Below are 27,184 nucleotides of genomic sequence, written 5' to 3'. Positions count from 1 at the left end.
GGCATCATCCCAATTTGTACATTTCAATCCTCTCTTTTCTTTGCTTTTCTATCACTTGCTTTATCATTTTCCTTCCTCCTTTTCTAATTTTTCTCTTTTTTTTTCCCTCTCATTTCTCACATCCCAAAATTTCATCTTTTTTTTTCTCTCTCTTTTTTTCCTTTTTTTCTTTTCTTTTAACAGTAAAAAAAATGATTCGATCAAACCCTATGTAGGTAGCCTACGTATCATGACGCCGCATAAATCAGATCTTTGCGTAGTTCTGGAAGATCGGGAATAAAGTAAACAAACTAACATTTTCATTTTTTTTCTTTTCTTTTTTTTCTTACTTTTTTAAAACAAATACTCTATGAGAAATTATCAAGGAAAAACCCTAAAAGAGAAAAATATTTTTTGATTCTTTTTTTATGAAGGAAATCTAAGGAATAAACCACAGAAAAACATTTTGAATCTTCATTTGATATCCTGACGCAAGATTTCGAAGCAAGCAATGAAAAAGATAAAACATAATGTTTTTGGATTTCAATTTTGATTGCCTAAAGGAAAATTTCTAATGATAAGCAAAAGATAAAGTATGTTTTTTTTTCTATGTACAATATCCTAAAGTTCTAATGAAAATAAAAAGAATTTTTTTTCATCTTTCAATAATTTCCCAAAGAAACACCTCACAAGAAAAATCTTTTTGGATTTTGGAATTAATGCCTTAAATAACACTTTTAAAGAGGTACTAAAAGAAAATTCTTTTTTTCTTTTTTTTCTTTTTGGATTTTGGTCCTAATATACTAATGGAAGTATAAAAGCAATTTTTTTTTAAAAAAAATAAAAATTTCTAGATACTAATTTCCTAAAATAAAACTACCTCAAACTTTCTTTCTTTTTTCTTCTTGATTTCTAGGAGTAGTATTTCTAAAGAAAATTCTAACGGAAATATAAAAACACAAAATATCTTTTTGTTTTTATTTTTATTTTTGAGTTACACCACACCTTTTCAAATACAAAATAAAAAGTACAATAAAAAAAACTCGACATTGCTGTACAAAACTAGAAGGTAAAAGACGACATAAAAAACATACTCAAAACATAAAAATAAAATAAAAATAACAAATATAAAAATATAAAAATCTCCTTAAGCAACTCCTGAATGTGGTGGTCCTGGGGTATGTCATGCTCAAACTCCGGTAAGTGGATCCACACCTGTATGAGAAAACTTAAACCAACACTATGTGAGACAATAACATTCCCTACTAGACACATGCAAGACATGATTGAGGCTATTTTCGCAAAATGACTTATTTGGCCAAAAGGTGGTTAGAAGTGCAAAATTTGGCTAAGACCCCGCAAAGCCAAGAATCTAAGATTTACTAGGAAGACCGGACCCTATGTGGGTTACCTACGTATCATGCCCCGAAAGACGAGAATCAGGTATGCGTAGTTCGGGCCGATTGGATACGGGCGAGAATTAAAAAACAACTAATTTAGAGAAAACATATTTTTTGCTGCTTTTTCTTGAAAAATGATGAAACATGCAAAATCTTTTTTGGATTTTCTTTTTCCTTTTTTTTTGATTTTCTAATTTACGGAAAATGATGAAAAAGTGCAAAATCTTTTTCTTTAAATTTTTCATTTTCAATTTTTGCTTGAAAAAGTGTGAAAGAAACTTATAACTGGTCCCCACTTGCTTCATCTTCACACTTCACCCTCTCTTTTTCTTCTTTTTTTTTTTCATTTGCCCTCAACTAATATTGGTCCGCCAAATGACCCTTTTAACCTTGAAGAAATGCTACATGTAGCACATAGGATGCATCAAGATGGTCTTTTCATTTCGGGTACACCTGTCCTAGACAGACCCAACCCCTGTGTTGAGTCTCCAAAGTTAAATGCACATGATGCAGGCAAACATTCCTACTAGGGCTCCGATATGAGGTCTTGCTGTACTAGGTTCCAAACAAGGGTTTATTGTTCTAGACCTGGCTTACCCGAGCAGACAGCTCGAGCCGGGAGGGGGGGGCAGCGTACCGGGAATACAGAAGCTTCACCGGCTTTGCAACTTGTCCAAACCTCGTTCTAAATTTGGGATATGAATCTAACAGAAAAAAAGTCACACGAAGTGCACACTTCTTCATGATTTAGAAGACTCAGAGAGAAGAGGGATTTCGCAACAGTTTATATACAGTCAACGGAATATCAAAGCGGTAAAAGCAATCAATTAGCACATTAGGCTCAAATCATGTAACAAATTCAGATAATGGATAAAGCCAACTATAACAACTATTCTAAGCTCGAATTCTTGAACCCTGAACCAGAGATTCTAGGTTCGATTCCCAGCAGAGTCGCCAGAGCTGTCACACCTCCTTTTTCACTTACATCCCGAGAGGGTGGTACAAGGGAGTACTTTTCCAACTTAAAGTAACAATCAAAACGGGATTATTTTATTAAAATTTAGAGTTGCCACTTGGGAACATTTATGGTGTCCCAAGTCACCGGTTCAAATCCCGAATCGAGGAAAGAATGACTCTGTATCACAGTCCGCGAACCAGAAATCCGGGTAAGGAATTCTGTTAACCTGGGAAAAGGTGTTAGGCATTCCCGAGTTCCGTGGTTCTAGCACGATCGCTTAAACTATCATAATTGGCCTATTATCTGATTTTAATACATGTTTTAGCCTATGGTACATTTTTAACTTATTAGCCGCCTTTAATATTTATGGAATTATTTTTTGGAACAAGGCACGATGTCGTACACTTGTCGTTTTGGTATGCATTGCAAACCGCGTTACATGAAATGCACCCGTGATTTATAACGTGCTTATTTTATTATTATTAATCAAAATTATGGCAGGGTCACATGAAATGTACACCCAAGTCCCTTTAATCTAATTTGACGTAGTTTAGTTGATGAATAGCAACCCAATTTCTATACTGTGACAAAATCATATTCAGCTATAACCAATTCGAGTAGCATGCGAGTAAATAACCGATGAGCTTTCAAAACTGCACAAGAAATCTGGTATTTTAGGTTGAATCAACAAGGGGAAGACAAGCTACACAAGCATAAATCCAAGCCTACAAAACTTCCATACTAAAAAAATCCTTCCCAAACAAATCACTTTCTTCCAAAAAATCTTCAAGTAAAACGACAAAACATATAAATGTGAGGAAAAAGTAAGACGACCCATATGACAATTTTCAATTCTTGCTTTTCAGAATTTTAACCACCATGACTCTTTAAACTGACAAGTGACAATCACCAAACAATTCAAGAACAACCAAACAGGGCATAAAAAGTAACCAAAAATGAATACCAACCTCGTAAAATCCCATAAAAGTAAGAAAAGGACAAAGATCCAACAGAATTCAATAGAGCAACAAAGAGTGAAAAGTTACAGTCTTAGGAACCAACATAACCAAAGGAATATGATGACAGAAGGAGTGAATGGTACCTTTATAGATGAATTTGAATTAAAATTACACCAACTTGAAGATTATGGAACTTTCGACCGAAGAATTTGCCATCGCCCATGGAAGGGACCTCGCCGGCAACCTCAAAAATGACCAGCAGCTACTCGTTCTTTCGCCTCTGTTTCTTCTTCCACGTGTGTGTGAGAGAGATTTTTTGGAAAATGCAGCTGTCCAGCTCTTAGCCTTAGGAATTAGGAATTTTTTGTTGTTGAAGAAGAGGCGAGGCTGCCCATTCTTTTTGTTGCTAAGTCTAGGAATTGAAAAACTTAGGATAGGGTTTCTATAATTGGGTATTTTATATGGAAGTGAGAAAGGATGATGGCCATTGGATTAGAAGGAAATAGAAGGCTAGGATTAAATCTTGCACTTAGATGGGTTAATGGGTTGGGAAGAATGAGCCAAGGGTAATTGGGTTGGACCGTGTCTTTTTTGTGTTTCGATTTTGGGCTAAGAAGACTCCAAAAATTATTAATTAAAACCATAGCTAAATTCCCTTAATATAAGATAACTATACTACATGATGCAAAAATAAATTCTAATTAATTAAACTAAACTATATTAAAACATGAAATTATTACATATATTTTTTTGTATTTTTCAAGATTATATAAAGATAAAATTAAAGTACTTTTTTGTATATTATTTTTTTTACTTTATGAAAGGTACATAAAATAAATATATATTGTTTTTTTGTAATTTTTATTTTCTTGTAGTAAAATAAAGTAAAAGAGTAAAAATGAGTTGAAATAGCTATATTGGGCCTAAATTAAATATTTACGTGCTAAAATATGAAAAATCTTGGGGAGGGTAAAAAATCACATGTCTACACAGTGTATTGTTATGCAACTCGACCACTCTTCCACTTTGGCGGAACTCACCCTTTTAATCGACTACTCGACCTTTGCCTGTTATACCTGGACTTCTAGAAATTTTAACCACCACCTGACACTCCCCATGTGTCCTTCCTCATCCTTTGCTGCTCAGTTGTTGCCTTAAATAAAATCTATCTTCATAGCACTTGAACACACAAATCACTACTAACTTTAAACCTTTCTGAAGATCATCTTTCTCGAGCCGTCAACATTAGAAATACCTATTCAATCCTGAACCACCGCACCTCGCGATCTCTGACAGTCGTTTCTCCAATATTATTCCATAATACCCTGCCCTCAAAGACGGGTTAAAGAAAACCATAACACCGGCAAACTTAACATATTCAATCACGGATGGCGACACCACATCGTAGATAAAAATCCCATCATACTTGAAATCACCAAGCCTTATTACTTCATTACTCCAAATCTGGACATCCCTAGGCCAATTGTTTTTCCTCCGGCGAAAATAAATTATCAGATGTCTGAATCGTATACTGAGTAGACTTCCTTTCAAATCATTCACTACCCTAACACATAGGCAAGTATCCTACCATCAAGTCAATACTATTCGATAACCAGTCGTGAACATCATAGAAATCTGTGCATAGCCTCAAAGCTCTCAGGAATACTGTTACCGAGCTGAAATGACAAAATATCCTTTCGCAAGGCAATGACAATAGCCCAACCAACTTTACTGGGATAAACATCTCGCACCACATATGTAGTATCATTACAGTTCTTCAATTCTCGATTTATAACAAGCGGCTCGTATTGCGTAAGATTGAGTAGGAAGGAAACAAGGGCATAAGGCTCAAGGAATCAAATCGCACGATGAGCAATCAAGAAGGGAAGTGCTCCTAACAGTCCTATAGCCTCTCGAAAATAAGTACAGACGTCTCTGTACCGATCCGCAAGACTCTACTAGACTCGCTCATGACTCGTGAGACCTAAGAGAATCTAGTGCTCTGATACCATTTTGTCACGACCCAAAATCCACTAAGGGTCGTGAAGGCACCGGACACCGCTGTCAGGCAAGCCAACCAAGACACTTAATTAAATTCTCGTTTTAATAATTTTGAAAACTATGATTTTCCTTTAATTTTACCAGTAAAAGATAATCGTTTCAAATCAAATATAAATGTTAAGAAGTTAATACAAGATACCCATAATCATCCCAGAACCCGGTGTCACAAGTGCATGAGCATTTACTAGGAATGAAATAAAATATAGTAACTGTCCGGAATACAAACGAACAGAAATGAAAATACAGGACAATACTCTGAAGGAGACTCTGCTAGCTATGGTCGTCTCGATAAATGCAACTCGCCTGAGTCTCCGTATCAACCATGTCGTTATGCCACTAGCCACACATAAACCTGTGCAACAAAAATGCACAGCAAGTGTAGTATGAGTACGAAAACAACGTGTACCCAATGAAACTCGAAGAAATAGAGATGAGAAGTCGACTTTAACATTTAATAGTGGTCCAATAGTAATATAATTTTAATATGAGTAGTCATGGATTTATTAAGAACGACAATAATTTCAAGTAAGTCACGAACATGTAAAAGTTCCTTTTTATATTAAAAATCTCCGGATTAATAATATATTAATTAACAATTATCTCAAGTCGGGGAGAGAAAATATTAATATCAATAAATCTCCAGGCAAACAATACAAGCATGCGTAAATCGTGCCGAGTTCGTACGCTTGATCCAACATAAATGTAAAATGTGCACTGCCGAGGGTCGAACGGTGCGAACCATAAATGCATCTATTACCCCGCTCGCGAATAATACATGCGACGCGATCAAATTTAAATAAAAAACCACCCTACTCGCGAATCATACATGCGACGTAGGTACACATAGAAATACATGCTCAAACAGCCAATCAAGAATTTATCGGGGAACATTTATCCAAATAAAATCCAATTCTCTTTTAACGATTTAAGAAAATGAAATTCAATCCTTTTGGAAATTCATTTACCAATTCGATAGGATTTAAGCAATTCAACTGTCAATAAGATTACAGATATTCCAAGTATAGCATGCTTTTGGGTCCTAGACTACCCGGACTTACACATATTAGTAGCTACGCACGGACTCACGTCACCTCGTGCATACGTAGCCCCCTCAAATAGGAGCACATAACCAATTATTTCACCTATGGTGACAATTCCCTCTTACAGGATAGAAAGGAGACTCACCTCGCTCCGAAGATCCACAACCGGCATTCCACGCCCCTCCGGAGACTCGAATCGATGCTAAATGCTCCAAAACTAGCCAATAATTATGCAAATCCATTAGTATATGTTCAATTACTCATACAATCCAATTTATAAAAATTCCTAATCCTGATCGAAAAGTTGACAAAATTGCCCTCGGACCCACGTACCCGGATTCCAAAATTTCTCGAAGATAAAATTTACCCATGAACTATCGAACTCAAATACATGACTTTCTCTTAATTCCATACCCAAAATCGTAGTCAAAATCCTAGAATACGAATTTCCTAGGTTTTCCTCAAACCTCGAAATTTCTACCAATTTACATGCTAAAATCCACATATAATCACTATATTTAACTCAAGATAGGTGGGGTTAGCTTTCCTTATCGTTGATGATGAAAAACCCCACTTGAAGCTCTCCAAAATCGTCCACACCAAATGGAAATGGCAAAAAGAATGACCAATCCCCGATTTTTAAAAGAACTTACTGCCTCCAGCACTTCCGCACCTACGGTTTGTTGACCACTTCTGCAGTCCCGCAGGTGCAGAACAATTGTCGCTTCTGCAGTCTGGGGATCCCAGCCCATTTCCACTTCTGCGCTCCTTCTTCTGCAGGTGCGGTCTCGCTTTTGCAGTGACCTGACCGCATCCGCGGTCCCAGCCTTCACCCTTCACCATCGCATCTGCGTCCTATTTGCCGCTTCTGCGGCTTCGCACCTGCGGCCAAAACTTTGCAGGTGTGGTCATACCATATATCAGCTGCTTCAGCTATTCTTTCCAACCCCAATTCAATCCGTTAACCACCCCAAATTCACCCAAGGCCCCCGGGACCCCGTCCAATCACACCAACCAGTCCTAAAACACATTACGTACTTGCTCGAGGCCTCAAATCATATCAAACAATGCTAAAGTCATGAATCGACCTCCAATTCAAGCTTAATGAACTTTAGAAATTCAAACTTCTACATTCGATGACGAAACCTATCAAATCACGTCCGATTGACCTCAAATTTTACACACAAGTCATATTTGACATTACGAACCTACTCCAACTTTCGGAATTGGATTCCGACCCTAATATCAAAAAGTCCACTCCCGTTCAAACTTCTCAAAAACCTTCAAATTTCTATCTTTAGCCAAATGACTCCAAACCGACCTACGGACCTCTGAATTCACTTCCGATCGCGCTCCCAATACCAGAATCACCATACGAAACTATTCCCAAACTCGGAATCCCAAACAGACATCGATAACATTGAAATGCACTTCGACCCAAACTTTTGAAATTTCTTCCAAAATGCTAACTTCCACAATAGGCGTCAAAACGCTCCCGAGTCATCCAAAACCCGATCTGGGCATGCGCCCAAGTCCGAAATTATCATACGAACCTACTGGAACCTTCAGATCCCGATTCCGAGGTTATTTACGCTGAAATCCAATCTTAATAAATTCTTTCAATTTAAAGCTTACGAGATGAGAATTCTCTTTCCAAATCAACTTCGAACTTCCCGAAATTCTATTCCGACAATGCATACAAGTCATAATACCTGAAGTGAAGCTGTTCATGGCCTCAAACTGCTAAACGACGTGCTAGAGCTCAAAACGACCGGCCGGGTCGTTACATCTCTCCCACTTAAACATATGTTCGTCCTCGAACATGCTGAGAACTACACTAAAGTAGTCTGAAATCACTATTTAACACCTCATGCACCTACCCGTGCTACCACAACTTAGTCGAGCACATTAGCTCGATCAATTCTGAAGATATTCCCTTTTATTCAAGCAAATATGCCTTAGATCCCAATTCCAACATCCAGAGTTCTATGTCAGGCCTGTTTCCAACATACGCACACCGTATCAATAAGTACACGCAACATCAAAACATGAATGCATACCTTAGTCGAATTCGCACCTTACACCACTTTACTCACAGGACCACAATAACATTCTCTGATCAAATTAGTCGAAATTCTATGAATCTGATGCTTCCAATGCACCTCATGATATATATAAGTCTTGCTCTAACTCCTACAATACCGCCATGATGGAAGATATGTATAGAAATTCATAACCAACTGCCGAATCAACAATTCATTGAGTCTATACTCCTGACAGGAACCATCACCTCATTCTGAACCAAATAATGGTCTTTGCTCTTTAATATACTTCATATAATCAGATTGCAATGATCTTATATCCAATGATCTCGTCTCACCCAGTACGAACTGCTCAGGCAATAAGCCACCCCGGACATGATCAAAAGTCTCATATAATGCCACAATGTGCCAATAGGCGAGTAATTCGAACATGATACACAAAGGAAACGAACTCTGAAAGGAAATCCAATTACCCCGCTCGCGATTCATACATACGACACGGTCAACATAATTGAACAGACACACCGCTCGCGAATCATACATGCGACGCGGGCACACAGCTAATATGAGTGTTCCTCAGAAAAATAAGAAACAAAACACATAAAAATAGATATAGGGAACTGTACTCAACATCACACTGTTGCGGCGCGAAACTCGATCCAGACAACATACCCATGGCGGCGTGCCACCCGATCCACCCATAAAACTCATATAAGGAGATACACACCGAGCCACCCATAAAACTCACATAAGGAGCCACCCTAGGTTTTCCTCAAACCCCAAAATTTCTACCAATTTACATGCTAAAATCCATACATAATCACTATATTTATCTCAAGATAGGTGTGGTTAGCTTACCTTATCGTTGATGATGAAAAATCCCACTTGAAGCTCTCCAAAATCATCTACACCAAATGAAAATGGGAAAAAAATGACCAACTCCCGATTTTTAAAAGAACTTACTTCCTCCAGCACTTCCGCACCTGCAGTCTCTTCACCGCTTCTGCGCTCCGCAGTTGCGGACCAATTTCAACTTTTGCGGTCCGGGGCTCCTAGCCCATTTCCACTTCTGCGCTCTTTCTTCTACATATGCGGTCCCGCTTCTGCGGTGACCTGACCGCATCTGCAGTCCCAGCCTTCACCCTTCACCACCGCATCTACATCCTACTGGCCACTTCTGCGGCTCCGCACCTGCGGCCAAAACTTCGCAGGTGCGGTCATACCAGATATTAGCTGCTTTAGCTATTCTTTCCAACCCCAATTCAATCCGTTAACCACCCCAAATTCACCCGAGGCCCCCGGGACCCTATCCAATCACACTAACCAGTCCCAAAATACATTACGGACTTGCTCGAGGCCTCAAATCATATCAAACAGTGCTAAAATCATGAATCGACCTCCAATCCAAGTTTAATGAACTTTAGAAATTCAAACTTCTACATTCGATGACGAAACCTATCAAATCACGTCCGATTGACCTCAAACTTTGTACACAAGTCATATTTGACATTACGCACCTACTCCAACTTTCGGAATTGGATTCCGACCCCGATATCAAAAATTTCACTCCCGGTCAAACTGCTCAAAAACCTTCAAATTTCTATCTTTAGCCAAATGAATCCAAAACGACCCACGGACCTCCGAATTCACTTCTGATCGCGCTCCCAATACCAGAATTACCATATGGAGCTATTCCTAGACTCGGAATCCCAAACAGACATCGATAACACTGAAATGCACCTCAACCCAAACTTATGAAATTTCTTCCAAAATGCTAACTTCCACAATAGGCGTCAAAACGCTCCCCGGTCATCCACAACCCGATCCAAGTATACGCCCAAGTCCAAAATCATCATACGAACCTACTAGAACCTTCATATCCGATTCCGAGGTCGTTTACTCTGAAATCAAATCTTAGTCAATTCTTTCAACTTAAAGCTTCCGAAATGAGAATTCTCTTTCCAAATCAACTTCGAACTTTCCGAAATTCAATTCCGATGATGCGTACGACGGTACAAGTCATAATACCTGAAGTGAAGTTGTTCATGGCCTCAAACTGCTAAACGATGCTCTAGATCTTAAAACAACCGGTCGGGTCGTTACATAGTATTACTAATTTCTTCATGTTATTATCTCATTTGATTTCGAGATAAATCTTGTTAATTATTGTGTATACCACAAGTTTAGTTGGGGGAGGGGGGATAAGTATATTTTTAAATTGTGTGATGTATGATCAGCTTTGTATGCATCTGGATTTTTTATTTAATTTAGGGATGTTGGATAGATATTTAAACAATTTATAAACTTATTTTTTGAAAGACCTTAAAGGTTCAAAAGGTAATTACAGAGAACAAATATTTTATGCTCACATAAAGAAAGTCAAAAAATTTAAAAATAATCAGGTATTCGGATATCGACTTCACTAGATGTTGATATAATATGACATACTTGGATGATAAGCTATATAAGGCAGAGTGTTAAACGAACACTCATAGCTCTTTTCGCCATGGCAGTTAATTTATAATATATTATGTAGCATCTGATTATGAAATATGACTGCAGAATTTTGCCACTGGATAAAATTGAAAGTATACTTGAGTTATTTTGTGATAATAAGTTAGCAGTATTGTATTTCAATTACAACATGAGTTCAGTAAAAGTCAAAGCACAATGGCATAAAGCTCCTAGATATTAAAGAAAGAGTTCAGAGTGGCTAGGTGTCTATAGAGCATATTGGTACAAACTCCATGGTTGTGCATCCACTTACTAAGGGACTACTACCCAGCATATTACTCATATGGGTGTCATGTCATTTAAGAAAATTCAGTTTCAACGGGAGTTTGTAACCTCTTAAATGTTCTTTATGGACATAATTTGGTTTCAGTTTAAGGTTTCAGGTAATGATTTCAGTTTAAGGATATTTGAGGTTTTTTTGCAGAAATGAAGTATTCAGATTATTTTTCACTCCGACTTATTTTTTTTCTTTCAGTTGGACCAGTTGAAAATAGGCATGCTTGGGTCACATTGCATGTAATTTTCATGATACATATCCACACTTGATCTATGTCATTTGATTATATTGGTATTCGTGATCAAGGAAGGTTTACTTATGATAAATGTAACGAAAGCCACCTTACTTCATTATTGGCATGATTGATGGACGAGATTGTTTGGATGTACTTTGGTTTGTGATAGCAAATATTTTGAGTTCATAAGGTGACATATAATTATAGAGTTATATGTGTAGTCCAAGTGGGAGATTGTTAGAATTTTTTATGGACTTGCACATATATGGTATTAAGAATAATTGTATGTTGGTTGTTATCATCAAAAGGTTGACCCAAATTAAAAGTGATCTGATAATGTTTAAAGTTAAATGGGTCTATAAAACACCTACTAATATATGGGGTCTAATGTGTAGATTTCCGGATGTAATTTCTAGTTTAATAATGGGCTAAATTAGAATTACATAAAAATGTGCAATTATAAATGAGTTATGGTCCCCAAATCAAACGTATGGTTCTTTTCTAATATCCCATCGGTGGAAAAGGGAGAGTCGTCTTTTGTGCAATTCCTAAGTCTTGATTTGGAAGATCACTAACCGCAAAACGAACAGTTTCATTTGTTCCTATGGATTCAGGTACGCTCCCGAATCTAACTTTTATTTTTGATGATTTGACATGATAGGTCTTGGGTAAAAGATTGAAGGATTTCATCCTAAAGTATTTTGGTTCTTACAAGATTCTGATTTAGTGGCAAAAGCCACAAATTTAAATGCTAGGTGCGACATTTTAATATTCTTTTGAATTCCTTATATGAATTTCTGGCATTGCGACGGAATAAGAATGAAATAGAAGGCCAAGTCAACAGCCTCGTCACTTTTATCCAATATTAATGAATTCCACCTTATACTTGCATTTTCTAAGTTCATTGATTATATTATCTTGCCACTACTATCTCTTGACTTAAAGCAAAAATGGCAGAGGAAGTGAGTAGTGCATTATCGGAGCAAAAAATGTAGTTTTTGATTGGAGAATTTTGTAGCAACTCATTTGTTACTTTACATGGGAGTGATGACCATAATTGGATATGTGAGTGGTAAAGCAAGGATTGCTTGGGCCTTTGGTGGCATGGTTTTCCCTCTTATCTACTGCTTGCATTTCAGGTGAGTTTCTCCTTTTTGTTTTAGAAAGGGGTGGCAAATGATCCGGTTGAATCAAACTTAGATGAGCCAAACTGAGTCATGCAAATAAATACGTCATGATCCAATCCTTCATAATTTACTTGGATAAACATGGATTGGGTTATGAAAAAATATGGATTGACTCAAATAATGGATCATAATCTAACTTGTTCATAGCAGAAGAACCTTCCATTTATTTTTAATTGTGAACTTCCTTTTGACAGTACACTTGAATCTTCTCTTTTGTCAAGAGAATTTGACAATTTATATGCAAGCGAAAAAAAAAGAATCCTATTTGTGTAGTGTAAATTGGACGAATGGCCTTGCATCCACCTAGTTCCGTACCTGTGTGAGAGTACCGTGCTCCTGAAAGCACGAGTGTAGATCTAATTAGTACTTCTGTGTCGTATGCTCTAAAAATAAGTTAATATAATTTATATTATACTAATCTTTCATTTTTTTATACACCCACATTAATTTAAAAGCATGTACGATGTAAGATTGTTATTTGATCTTTATTAATTCAAGTGAATAATCATGATTCTTTTACCTGCATAGATGCTTCAATAGATAATATAAGTTCATTCTTTTGTTCGTTTTATGATAAAACTTATATTCGATTGACTATGAAAAAAAATCTACATTGCTAGTAATAATCAAATGAGTTAAATTTGTATTTCATGTGGGACCTAAAAATTTACATATATGATTTTCTTGAATAAATGATAATATAAGTTCATCCATGTGGGACCTAATGAATGTACATATATGATTTTCTTGAATTCTAGGTCTTCCAATTGGATTTGCAGTCTTCATGGTTCACCTGGCCACTATCCCAATCACCGGTAACGGAATCAACTCTGCTAGAAGTCTTGCAATTGCAGTCATCTACAATAAACACCAAGTATGGAATGACCTCGTTACTTGTTAGTAGGTTGTTCGTGGATCGGTACAGTACGGTATTTAATTATTTCGGTTTGATATTTCCGGTATTTGGTTTCTTAAAATGCTATTACTAATACCATACCTAATTACATTCAGTATGGTTTGACTTTTCTCCTTGCAGTTTCAGTTTATTCGATTCGGTAATTTCGGTTTATTCAATTGGAATATTAACTAGTGCATAGAGCCATAGACTGTAATTTTCTTAATTAAAGTACTCAATGAAAACGTTCTAAACTCACCTGATTGTTGATAAAATCTTTGTCCAAAACCATCAAGTATCAACTAAGAGAAAAAAGATACACAAACAAATACATTTAATCATTGAAAATATCATGTTACTTGCTTAGAGTTAATTGTTGAAATTAGAGAATACAAGGATTAATCCTATATATGCAACAATAATACAAGAGTAACGGTGAAAGAAACAACCCAAAATAGTTGAAATATTATGTAAACTGCTTGGTAACTGACCACACCCAACTCTAGTCCTAAAAAGGATAAGCGGTCGCTGCAAATATAATTCAGTCTAAAAGTCCGGAGTCGAATCCCACAGAGAATTAAGGCTTAGCTATAGTTGTTTGATATCACTAAGAAGATAAGTCCAAACAATTTCCTAATTATGAAGATTATAATGTTTATTTATCTAATTAACTAACAAATACTAGAAAGCAGTACAACTATCAATTAACAAGGATAAGGATTGAAGACAAGACTAAGGAGGTCTAGAGTTATGATTTTCCCAATTGTCGGAATCCTTCCCGTTGTGTCTTCTATAAATTCGCCTAAGTATTCTCTACCGATCGTGAGTACTTTAGTTGTCGTAATTCTCTCCCGAGCAACTACCGCAATTTACTAGATGTATTCTCTCGAACTACACTAGCTGACGCTTAATTCATCGCTCACTACGACCGCACCAAGGTTTCGTTATCTCTAATTCCGCCTTTAAACCCTGCATATTGATTCCTCACATACGTTAGAAGTGATGTTGTTCAATAACTACCTAAATATATACTCTCTCTCGAGCAGTACACACTAAATAGGCACAATCAATTAATGACCATTCAATCAACAGCTACAAACACGAAGTTGAACAAGTAGACAAATCCAACGGCTCAATTATATAAAAACATAAGAAGAATTCATCCTCCAAAAGGTTCCATCAAAACCCTAGATAATAAATTAGCTATTCATAATAGTATGCAAAAATATAATACTAGAATTCATAACCAATAATAGAAATAGGAAGAAGGAAGTGAGAAAATTGTAGAAGAATTCTCCGCTTTGCTCCTAGTGTGTTCTTGCCTCCTTAGGTCGAATCCCCGGTTTTCTTAGCCTCCTTAGGTCTAAATTATGTCAAAGGTCCTCAAAATACCGTTTTTTCCATGTATATATATCAAGTAGGGTCGGCCCAAACAATTATACCTTCTCCTACGCGTAAAAGGACACTTTTCCAGGTCAGGACGTCCGCGGCCGCAGATTCAACCGCGGATTTGGCCACTTTCTGCCTCACTCTGCAGCCAGTGCGCGGCCGCGCACTTGTCGCGAATTTTTCACCCTGTTTGGTTTAAAATTTGAAAAAATATAAAAGATGAAAGTTGCAGCCCTTTGAATTGGCTTTCCAACCATATATTGTGGAGATCAAATGGAGTTCTGAGCAAAAAGTTACGTCCATTTTATTAGACAGTGCGCAATATGCCTACTCGATTCTTCGTTCGTTCTTAACTATCATCCGTTGATCCCCGAACACGATCCCGGTTTAATTCCTTGGGCTTTTACTCAAACTTCAAAGCTCCAAATCACTTGAATTCATTCTATAACATATACATAGCTCGGAATCACTCTTACAAGGCATAAAACACACAATTAATGCAAACACTAGCGATTAAAGCTTAAACTCAACTGAAGTGCAATGAATTGGAATGTAATAATTGACTAAAATATGTAATTATAGCCTATCATAAGCAACCTAGAAAGTAAGAATTAAAATCTGCATCCTACCTTGTTCCTCCATTTTTCTAAAGAAGTACATGGACTTTACTGCCAACCTCAACATGAATACAAAAGAAAAGTATTGTGTAACTTAGTATGTTAATCAATAATATCTATAATTTGTAATTTAGTATATATTTCGATACGGTATCGGTATTTCGGTATTATTTTTTTAAATACTATATCTAATACCAAATTATTTTAAAAACTTAAACCAAATACCATAACAAATACCAAAAATACCCAATACCATATACTAAATATTTTGATTTTTGTACGATAATTCGATATTTACCATATTATGCATAGTCCTACTCGTTAGCCCTCTCCCTTTCTCTCTATATAGTAGTCCTTTGGTATGGGCAATACATGTAATTATAAGAGAGAAATTAGAGTATATGGAAAGTTAGTATCGTCGCAACTGGCATATTTTAAGGTCTTCCAATGAATGATGCCTCAAATAAAGAACATAAACTTCTCTTGAAAAGCTGAAAATAATGAAGTTTTTAAAAATTACAACACTCCAATAATGATAGTGTGTTTGTATACAAACAATGAGAAACATATAACCAATGCACCAATGGGGTAACGTGACTAAGTATTTGTGATTTATGAAGTTTTGTGTATGGTGATTTATGTGGTGCAGCATATGACAACTAATATATTTATGTTGGTTTTGATTACATTCAGCTCAAAGTTGACTCCTTTGCAAAGATTAAAAGACCAAGGATGATACTAATAAAATGTATAAAATATCTGCATTACCAAACTGTTTGACTATCTAAACCACAGAATTATAAAAGAGCATTAAAGTTTACATGCCTCTGTAACATTTTCACCTTTTTTGGCCGAACCTCTGTAACATTTTTTTCTTAACCCAAAAAAAAGAAGAGAGAACATCTTCTTGATCTAAAAACACGTAAAACTCCTAATAGGCTTTCTTTTTTTCTTTCTTTTTTTTTTTTTTAACTGGAGAATGCATTGATAAGTCAAGATGTACATAGAGGGGGGCATAAACCAAACCTCTCAGAGGAAAGTTGGGATGGACTAAGTCCATCCATTACAATTTGACTAGTCCAACAAGAATTAGGAGGGTTGCTCCTTAAACAGATTAGCTCACAAAACAAAGGAACTAAGAAAGATCAGTCAGCCTGGATCAAAAATAAAGGTCCTCTTTCTTACTCTGATTCTGAATTTGGCATCCCTTTCTCGTCATTCTTCAATAAGGATATAAACTGCCTTGGAAGATTTATAGCCTCAGCGAAGAACTGACTCTTCCTCTCTACTTAAGCTATATTAGCTAGGAGGTCTGCTGTTACCTTCTCTGAGTGTGTGAACATAATGAAAATTTTCAATTAGATTCATTGCTTGAATCGTTGAGATCTCATCCTTTATATGCCAAGTAGTAGAAATTTCTCCGCTTATCATCTGGATAACAACAAGAGAATCTGACTCAACTGTCAACCTGTTGAAGCCATGATCTAAGCACCATCTAACTCTGGTTTTGATGCTTGAGCTTCAGCTGAATTGTTTGAGCAACTACCAAGGTAAATAGTGAAAGCCATGATCAAACGTTCGAGATGATCTCTTAACACCCCTCCACCTCCTGCATTACTTGGGTTTCCTTTGCTACAACCATCAACATTTAATTTGAATTCCCCAACACTCGGTTTATTCCATCTCACAGGAAGAATGTGTAGTTGAGGTTTGATTATATCTACCAATTGACATATCCTCGGGAAAGAAGACATAAAAGGCGGAGAAAGAAATTCAGTAGAAAGCAACAGTTGCATCAAGTAGGTAATTTGACCAATGATTCTATGAATTGAACTTCTAATACCCTCATATTTGTAGGTACATCTATATTTCCATAATTCCCAACAGATAATAGAGGGGAGACGTTGCAATATCATGTCATGAACTTTGTTTTGTGGTTTGACGAGCCATCATCTGATGAATTTGGCCCGAATACCACCAACAGAGTTAATAGACAATCCACATGCATCTTGAAAATATTTCCAAACTTTTAGAGTCACATCACCATCACAAAATAAATGGTTTGTAGTTTCCATATTGCTATTGATGCAGCAATTATATTTTGAGGGCCCATGAACGCCAAACCTGATCAAAGAGTCATCAGTTGCAAGCTTACCATAATAATCTCATAACATGAAAAGATACTTTAAATGGTAGTTTACGGTGCCAGATCTTAGTTGTAGTGAAGGAAGAGCCTCTAGATTTTCCAAAAGTTTTCCATGCTGATTTACTAGAAAAAGATCCAGTGGGGTTTGCGAGCCAAATAGGAAGATCTTTCTCTTCATGAGAAATCTTGATAGATTGAATATGAGAAACCAAATTAGAAGGGAGAATATCACTAAGTTTATCTAGCTTCCATTGGTTGTGCGCAATAAAATCAGCCACTTTTATCTTCTGGGACTTGTTTCCCTGTTGAACTAAATTAGCAAGGGCTCCTTTATTGGTCCATTTATCCCACCAAAAGAAAAGGTTACCTTTTCCTACATTCCATAAAATGTGTTTCACAGTTTTTCTTGATATCCGTTAGCCTTCTCCAAGAGTGTGACTAAGTATAACTCTTTTTTTCTAGCAACTGGATGATATCTTTTGCAGTATTTAGCTTCCAGGAAGAGGGTGAGAAGAGACTTTTGAGTTCTGAAAATTCCACCAGGATTTAGCAGCAAAAGAAATGCAAATGTCATGCAATGATCTAAAACCTACCCCTCCCTCCATCTTAGGATAACATAAATTCTACCAGGAAAACCAATGATAACTTCTCTTGCTCTCTATTGTACCCCAGAAAAAACTAGCAAGAGATTTTTCAATATGATAAAGGATAGTTTTTGGTGGATGCACAACAAATATGGTATGTAAAGGAATAGAATGCAATACAGACCTGATAAGGATTGCTCTAGCCCCAAAAGAGAGAATTTTTCCTTTCCAACCCTGAGTTCTATTTGCTATTTTGGCCACCATATTTCCAAAGTAGCAAATTTTCTTTCTCCCAGGGTAAATAGGGCACCCAAATAAGTAAAAGGGAACTGGGAATGGGAAAAACCGGTAATGCTTTAGATGTCTTCAATTACAGTTGAAGGAGTTTTAGAAGATACCATGAATGTAGATTTTCTTTTATTCACCATTTGTCCTGAGGCTTGTTCATAGTTCTCCAACTTTTTCATCATCATGGCAATAGATAACAAGTCACCAGAGGAGAAGAGGATGGTGTCATCAGTATATGTGAGGTGAGTGATTAAAGGATTGCCTCAATCCATAGAAAAATTAATAAAATTATCATGTACTAGCTGGTCCATCATGTAAGACAACAATTCTGCCCCAATGATAAAAAGTGAGGGGGATAGTGGGTCTCCTTACTTAAGGCCCCTAAAGGATTTGAAAAACCCATGTCTCACTCCATTGACATTGATGGAGTACCAATTGTTTGAGATCAATCTTGCAACCATATCAATCCAACATTCAGAAAAGCCTAATTGCCTTATGGTTTGATAGAGGTAGTCCCAAGGAACTCTATCAAAGGCCTTTGCCATGTCTAGCTTAAAAACTACATTACCATTGACATTGAGCCTATTCAAGTTATGAATAAGTTTTTGAGTAAGCATGACATTATCTGAGATTGACCTACCTTTAAGGAAACCAATTTGGTTTGGAGAAATAATCATGTTCATAAGAGGGGCTAGCCTACTATTAAGCAACTTTAAGATAATTTTGGAAGTGAAGTTGCTTAGACTAATAGGCGTGAAATCAGTGAATTATTGCGGGTTATCAATTTTAGAGATAAAGACAAGACATGTATGAGTGAATGATCTAGGAAGTGGTTGCCTAGAGAAGAATTCCAAAACCACCTGATAGAGATCAGCAGAAATTATATTCCAGCAGTGTTGAAAGAATTTTTCAGAAATGCCATCGGGGCCAGGAGAGCTGCTGCTATCCATGGAGATACTACCTGTTTCAGTTCATCCATGGTAGGGAGTGCCTCTAAAACCAAGTTATCTTATTCATTTATTATTCTGTTAAGCCCCCTAAGCTTTGAAAAATCTCTGCAAGTATTTTCTTGTCTGAATTGCCGCTCAAAAAAGTTAATAGCTTCAATAGCTATATCATCTTTGTTCTCAATCCAGGTACCATCTTGCTTATTGATTCTTGTAAGTTATAATTTTTTCCTTCTAGAATTAATTACAGAGTGAAAGAACCTGGTGTTATTGTCACCATCCGTAAACCACTTCAAGCCAACTTTTTGTCTCCAAAAATGACTCTTCATTTTTTATGTGCTTAATCAACTGTGCATTCACATTATTGTTTTCCATCCTATTGCTTTCAGAATTTTCATTTAGGCATCTTTCCTCTAATACCTCAAGCATATTCTGCAATTCCTTAGTCTTATCAAAAATATTCCCAATAGAATTTTTGGACCAAAAGGAAAGACTTTTATAGACATTTTTTAGCTTGAGATGAAATCTCCACGTAGGGCCTCCATCTACTTGTAGTTTCCAGGCTTGTTCCACCACTTGCATAAAACCCTCTTGTGCAGTCCAAAGATCTAAGAATCTGAAATACTTTTTAGGCTCCAATTGTGGATTAGACGTGGAAACAAGCAAATGAGCATGATCAGAGCCAGTTCTGACCAAGTGTGTGCCAGAGGTATCTGCAAAATTCTGCCGAGTTAACAAGAGCTCTATCCAGTCTTTCCCATATCCTCTTAGTAGGTGCCCAGCCATTACACTAGGTAAAAGGACTTCTAGTGTAACCAAGATCCAAAAGGCTACTATCCACAATGCAGTTGATGAAGGGCAAGCTTTTAGACATATTGTGGATTTTTCCCCCTTTCCTCCCCCTTTTCTCCTGAGGATCAGTAATAGCGTTAAAATCCCCAATCACCATCCATAAAGAGCTAACTCCATTATAAAAAGATTTGATGCTATCCCATAGAGGCTCCCTGAGATGAGCTTCGCATTTAGCATACACTAAAGTCTCCCCATTATTATCAATTGAGCAATTGATAAGTTGAGGAAGGTCTTCAATAGTAATACAGTTGATAGAGCTATCACCAAAGAACCAGATTTTATTGTTGCAATTAGCATATGCAAAATCAAACCCAAGTCCTCTTCTAAATTTTTCTAACTTTTTCTTTCGCAGAAAGGTTCTATGATAGCAATGAATAAAAGGTTGTGAGTTCTTTTGAGTTGCTTAAGTCTGTCAAAGGCACCTTATAAAGTAATGCCTCTAATACTCCAAATAAGATACTTAATCATTAAAAAGATGTAGACTGATCATTATTGTCCTGTGAAAATTTCACAGGAGGAATGCCTTTGCTCTTCTATTACATCTGCCCTCCCTAAATGTGAGTCTACTTCTGGTTAATGAGAGTCCACCTCTAGTTACCTCATGCTCCCTAGGTGAGAGGTGGTGTCTGTCAGTTACATCTCCAAAGGATTGACCAATTTCATCTGGTGGTGATGATTGATGTGAGAAAGCTTTTAGTAATCTGTTAGCATGATCATCGCTGGTAGCTGATTGAGCATCAAGACTTTCCTCACTTTCAGACTGATCTTCAACGCTTTCAAAGTCATTCTCAGAATCACTAACAACTTGATCATTTTCAGCAGTTTTTGAATCTTCCCCTTCAAATTCGGAATCTACATCATTTACAACATCCAGCTCTAATTCATCACTACTCTCTGAGGGAACAGTGTGGTTAATAGGATTGTTAGCTGGTGGAGGGGATTTGGAGGTTGGATTATCAGGAGGATGAGGGTCTAGAGGCTCTCGAGAAGTGCGGTTTGTGTGTGCATTTTCTATCTGGTTTTCTAGTAGTGGAGGGCTAATTTGTGTTGTCTTTTGGATTTTAGGAACTGAGGTGGATATATTTTGTTGTTTTGGAACAACAAAAGTAGAGGCGATATCAGATTGGTGTTTTGTTTGGTAGTACTATCAAGGAGCATCTCAGAACCTTCCTTAATGGAAGACTGCACATTAGGGCTGGTCTGAGGTGTTGTATTTTGAGGTTTATTAGGCTTTGAATTTGGATTAACTTGGCTTGACTCAATTTTTAGTGGAGTAGGTTGTTTTGTGCTATGATGCTGATGAGTATTAGTCTGTTGTTTGCTCTGATTAACTTGCCATTGCACTCTTTTCTTTGGTCCATTCTTGTGTTTCGATGCCTAGTGCAATTGGGCTATATGTTCAACTGGATTGTTCTTGTCCAAAACTTGTTTCTGTTTGTCTTGCGTTCCATCATTTGTTAGCTGTATAGTTGGTTGATTTTCCCTCTCTGATTGTGAATTTTTCCCTGTGAGAATGACTTCCTAATGAGGTTGTTGTGGTAGCATATTCAAGTTAGCATTCCCGATTGTGTGATGATGTAATTTCTTGTTTCCTCTTTGAACTCTCCATTGATCATCAATCTCCTCAGTGTTGGCTGAGGCTTGAGCCTGAACTTCTTCATCTCTTTTCTTGTTTCTGCAGGAGAGTAGATCGTAACCTTGCATACAAAAATATTGGTTGTATGATGGGGCACCCTCGTATTCGATATCTAACCAGTATCCATCTTCCTCATTACTATCTAACCTCTTAAAATCCCAGCCATATTTGATCCTGTCTAGGCTTCAAGAGTTCAATTTCAACTTTAAGCTTAGCCACGTTACCTCTAGACTTAGAGTAAGTGGCCATATCAGGGGACATGGCAGTACCAATTGAGCTAACCATTCTGGACAAGGTGTCCCACCAAAAAAAAATGCCAGGGGAGCTGATGAATCAAAATCCATACAGGGGCAATTGTAATTTCACATTCAGGGGAAAAATCAGGGGTCCATCTAATAACCTTCATTATATATGGACCAAGAGTGATGACTGGTTTAGAGTATATGTGGTAGAAGTCTGCTTCATTGGTAAAGTCAATATAAACATGATTTGTATCATAGTAGGCTATTTTAACAGAACCTTTGAGAGGGATATGACTGATGAACAATCTCCTTACTTCTTCCATACTAGGTTTACCTCTGGTGAACTTCCCAATGATTATAAATTTGCAATCTTCAGCTAATGTAACAAAATAGTCATGAGCACTGAATTATACTGCTAGTTTGCCTATATGAGTACCGTGCGTAATTTCCACCGGTTGCTTGGTACTTGAGCTATTGGCGAGAGCAGCTGACACCGTAGCTGAGAAGGATGGCTTAGACACTGGGTATGGTGGCTTGGTTTGAACTTTGGAATTAGTATTTGAGCTAGAGGGGGATTTGCATTTTGTTGACCATTGGACTGGGAATTTTGAGTAGTATTGATGTTTCGGTTGTGATGATGAGGGGGTCAAAGTTACTGAAAAGTTTCAATTGTGGTGGAAGAGAGTTGTTCTTTTGGGCATTGGGAGTTCGTGATTTGGTGTTGAGTTAACTTTTGTGCCATCCAGATGGACTGCATCTTCATGTCTAGGATGTTGGTTATGAGGTGGGGGTAATTTTGCCGACCATAATTGATGGAAAGGTTTGGGGTGTTGAGTTGGTGATATATGGATTCTGATGGTGAGGTGTCGTATTTTGAGTGGTATTTTGTGGTGGTGGATCGGGCGGGGCTGGTGGAGGTAATTGAGGGACCTCTAATGGTCCAGTGAGGTCGTCTGAGAGCATAGAGAGAAAGTCAGAGAAAAATTAGTTAGAGAGAGAAAGGACCGTTGGCGTCTAAAAAATCCTAATAGGCTAATTTTATTCAATTCAAATTATAGGAATTTTTCACTCAATTAGGGTGTGTTTTGTTCGATTGAAAATATTTCGAAAAATGTTTTCATTCACCAACCAAACAATGGAAAAAAAAAATCTTCGTACCAAACACACTCTAAGAGCTCGTTTGGACATAAAATTTTTTCTTTTTTCCAAAAAAAATTTACTTTTTTTCGAAATCAGCGCTTTTTCATAAAATTTTCAATTTTCACTTGAAGATCCATTTTGGAAATTTTCGAAAATTTGAAAAACTCCAAAAAGCTGTTTTTCAAAATTTTCACTCAAATCATTCATAAAACTTCAAAAACAACCCAAACTGAAATTTATGTCCAAAAACAACTCTAAATTTCAAATACCATTTTGACTTGAAAAAAAATTTCACCATTTTTTAGAGTTTTACAATTCTTATGTCCAAAATAAGTGTTGATTTATCTTTCCTATTTTTCATTTATATTTCTCTTCTATCCTCTCCCTTTGTATTTTAATTAATTTATTTTTTCATTCCAAGTCAGCACAATCATAAAAACGAGACAAAATTATTTTTAAAAAGTCCAACACACGACGGGACACACTATTTTTTCCTATCCCCATTGTTATCTTCTTCTTTACATGTCCCCTATTTCAGTATACATATCCTATCCCGCGGTGCATTTTAGCAACAAGCCGTGAAACACATGAAGCATCCAGTAGCAGAAGCAAACGAGGAGAGTCCATTCGGCTCACTTAGCCAATCCGAATTCTACTCTCACCACTCAGTAACTCACAACTCCGAATTCATCACCAATTCACGAGGCCTTAAGCTTTTTACTCAGTGGTGGATCCCACTCCCTCCGGCGAAAATCATCGGCGTCGTCTGCGTCGTCCACGGCTTCACCGGCGAGTCTAACTGGTTCGTTCAGCTCACCGCCGTTCACATCGCCAAACACGGATTCATCGTCTGCGCTGTTGATCACCAAGGTCATGGATTCTCCGACGGTCTTGTCGCTCATATACCAGACCTAAATCTCGTTGTTGACGACTGCATTAGTTTCTTCGATTCGTTTCGGGATCTTCACGCGCCGCCGTCTCTCCCGTCGTTCCTCTACGCTGAGTCTCTCGGTGGCGCTATCGCACTGCTAATCACTCTCCGGCAGGGTGATACTGCTCCCCGCCGACCGTTCGACGGTGTCGTTTTGAATGGAGCAATGTGTGGGATTAGCAATAAATTTAAACCGGCGTGGCCTTTGGAGTATCTCCTTGATATTGCCGCTTTTTTTATCCCGACTTGGCCGGTAGTTCCCACTCGCGGCTCGTTGCCTATGGTTGCGTTCAAGGTAATGAGATAAAATCGCTTTTGTTTAAATTTGAAATGAAATCCGTTTGTGTAAATTAGATATTCACGATTTGTGATAAATAGTCTATCTATCTCAATTTATGTGATAATATATGATTAATTACGAATTCTAAGAAGCTAATTTTTTTTTTTTTGAAAACTTGTAACTAAAACTATATTTGTTTACAGTTATAAATTATCTTGTTAAGTATAAATTAAAAATTTAGGGTGGGTTTGGTACGAGGAAAATAAGTAGCTTTATCACTTATTTTCCCTTGTTTGGTTGGTGAGGGAAAAAAATTTTCTAGAATTTTTTTTCTAGTGTTTGGTTAGAGAGTAAGAAAATATTTTTTATGGTACTCTTTAACCCTCCCCCCTCCAAAATACTCAACGTTTTAAGGACTCTATTTTCTTCAAGAATTTAATTATTCTTTCAAAAATTCACACAAACCCAAAGGATTTAGTGTGTTGCTTTACTTTTTTACACAAAAACAACGTTGGAATTTGTGCTTCATAACTAAAAAGAAAATACTTTTTTTTTTGGGTTGAAAAAAAGGTATTCTTTCTACAATATGAAAATAAAGTACTCATTTTATTGAAACAAAAGCAAATATTTTTTCTATATCATAAAAAAAATACTCATTTTGTTGAAATGAAAAAAATACTTTGTTGAAATGAAAAAAAAATACTTTGTTGAAATTAAAAAAAATACTTTTTCTACATCATGAAAAGAAAATACCCTTTTGTTGAAATGAAAGAAAACACGTTTTACTTCATAATTTTGTTGAAACGAAAGAAAAATATTTTTTCTATATTATGAAATGAAACTAATTTTTTTGTTAAAATAAAAAAAAAACCTTTTTATATCATGAAAAAAAATATTCATTTGTTGAAATAATTTTTTTTATCTATTAACATAAAAAAGAAAGTACTATTAATATAATTTTTATTTAGGGTGGGGGTGGGGGTGGGGCAGGTTTGGGTTGGGTGGGGTATGGTGGGTGGGGATGAGTCAGTAGGTAGAGTGTTGGGGTGGGTTGGTGAGGGTTGAGAATAGGGGGAAGATTGAAAAAGAGTTTTGGAAAATGAGGAAAATGTTTTCCAAAATATTTAAGCCAACAAAACATGGAGAAATTGGAAAATATTTTCCATCGTACCAAACACACTCTTATAGTTAAATGATTTTTAAATATAAAAATATAGAGTATCATTTTTCAAACAAACTAAAAATAAAATACGATAACATAAATTAGGACAAAGGAAGTGTATTTCTAAAATATGTAATTACATACTGTGAGTGGAAATGTTAATTTAAAACTATTTAAAATAACATATATATGAATTTTATTTTCTTTTTTGAGAAATGTAATTTCAATCAAGCATTTGAGCATTTCTCTTTTGTTGCCTTTTTTTTTTAGGTAATTCATGAAGGAGGAGTCATTGTAAAACTATTTAATTAATACTAACATGCATATGATTTTATTTTCTTTCTGGTAATTAAAGCATTTGATCGTTTCTCTTATGTTGCATTTTTCATTTTTTGACTTTTCTGGTAATTCACGAAGGAGGAGTGAAAGAGGAAGCTGGCAATAGCCAGTCCAAAGAGGCCACTTATGAAGCCACGCGTAGCGACGGCGCGTGAGTTAATGAGTGTATGCAGGGAGTTACAGGGGAGATTCGAAGAAGTGAAGGTACCATTTCTGATAGTACACGGCGGCGATGACGTCATTTGCGATCCAGTCTGTGCGGAGGAGCTATATCGACGATCGATGAGTAATGACAAGACTTTGAATATATATCCAGGAATGTGGCATCAGCTGGTCGGCGAACCAGAGGAGAATGTGGAGAAAGTGTTCGGAGATGTTGTGGAGTGGCTCAGAACGAGAGCTGAGAAGACCACCGTGGACGGCGGCGCGTGGGAAAGCGTTTGAATGGAAGTAGTTTTGAATATTGTAGTTGAGGAGTGGTTGGTTAATTGTTAAAGAAGTGCTAAGGTAGATAAGAAAACAGCAAACAGTGTGATCTGTAACTCAATAAGGACCAAAAATAACTTTGTACAAGCATTATGCTGAACAATAATTGCTAGTTTGCTACTCAACCTTGAACAGTAAAGTCGACTCCTTTTCTCATTTTATCTTCCAATCGTCCCATCATTTTAGGGTATAAGTTGTCCTAGATAAGCTAACATCTCAAATCAAATATAGAATAAAGTTAATCCAAACTTTATTCCGAAATTATTATCCTTATCTCATGTACCAAACGATCCCCAAGCAGTGTTTTAAAAGGCGTGGGCATAAGGCGAGGCGTAAGCCCCAAGATACGGGACGTAATCCTATGAGTATTTAATTTTTAATATTTTATACAACAATAACAACAACCCAGTATAATCCCACTTAGTGGGGTCTGGGGAGAGAGGCGTAAGCTCCGAGGCACGGGACGTAAGCCTCATGAGTATTTTATAAAATAATATAATTACAGTAAATATTTATAAACAGGTAAAATTGTATAAAAATTGAAGAAACTATAAATATGTGGAATATATATATATATATATATGTGCTCCATCTCCAC

General features: G+C 36.7%; 1 long non-coding RNA gene and 1 pseudogene across 1 annotated transcript; one reads left to right on the top strand and one right to left on the bottom strand.

Moving 5' to 3' along the window:
- Positions 1-932: 932 nt before the first annotated feature.
- Positions 933-3,772, bottom strand: LOC142166386 (uncharacterized). Its single transcript, XR_012696795.1, has 2 exons — positions 3,440-3,772; positions 933-1,194 (listed from the first exon to the last, which is right to left on the bottom strand). It is a non-coding gene; the product is annotated as an uncharacterized LOC142166386 (long non-coding RNA).
- A 12,698-nt stretch (positions 3,773-16,470) lies between these two features.
- On the top strand, positions 16,471-26,725 carry LOC107827796 (caffeoylshikimate esterase-like; annotated as a pseudogene).
- The last annotated feature ends 459 nt before the right edge of the window (positions 26,726-27,184 follow it).

The sequence above is a fragment of the Nicotiana tabacum genome, chromosome 11 (assembly GCF_000715075.1).
Source record: "Nicotiana tabacum cultivar K326 chromosome 11, ASM71507v2, whole genome shotgun sequence".
NCBI lineage: Eukaryota > Viridiplantae > Streptophyta > Magnoliopsida > Solanales > Solanaceae > Nicotiana > Nicotiana tabacum.
This window is presented reverse-complemented; position numbering and strand designations above follow the sequence as displayed.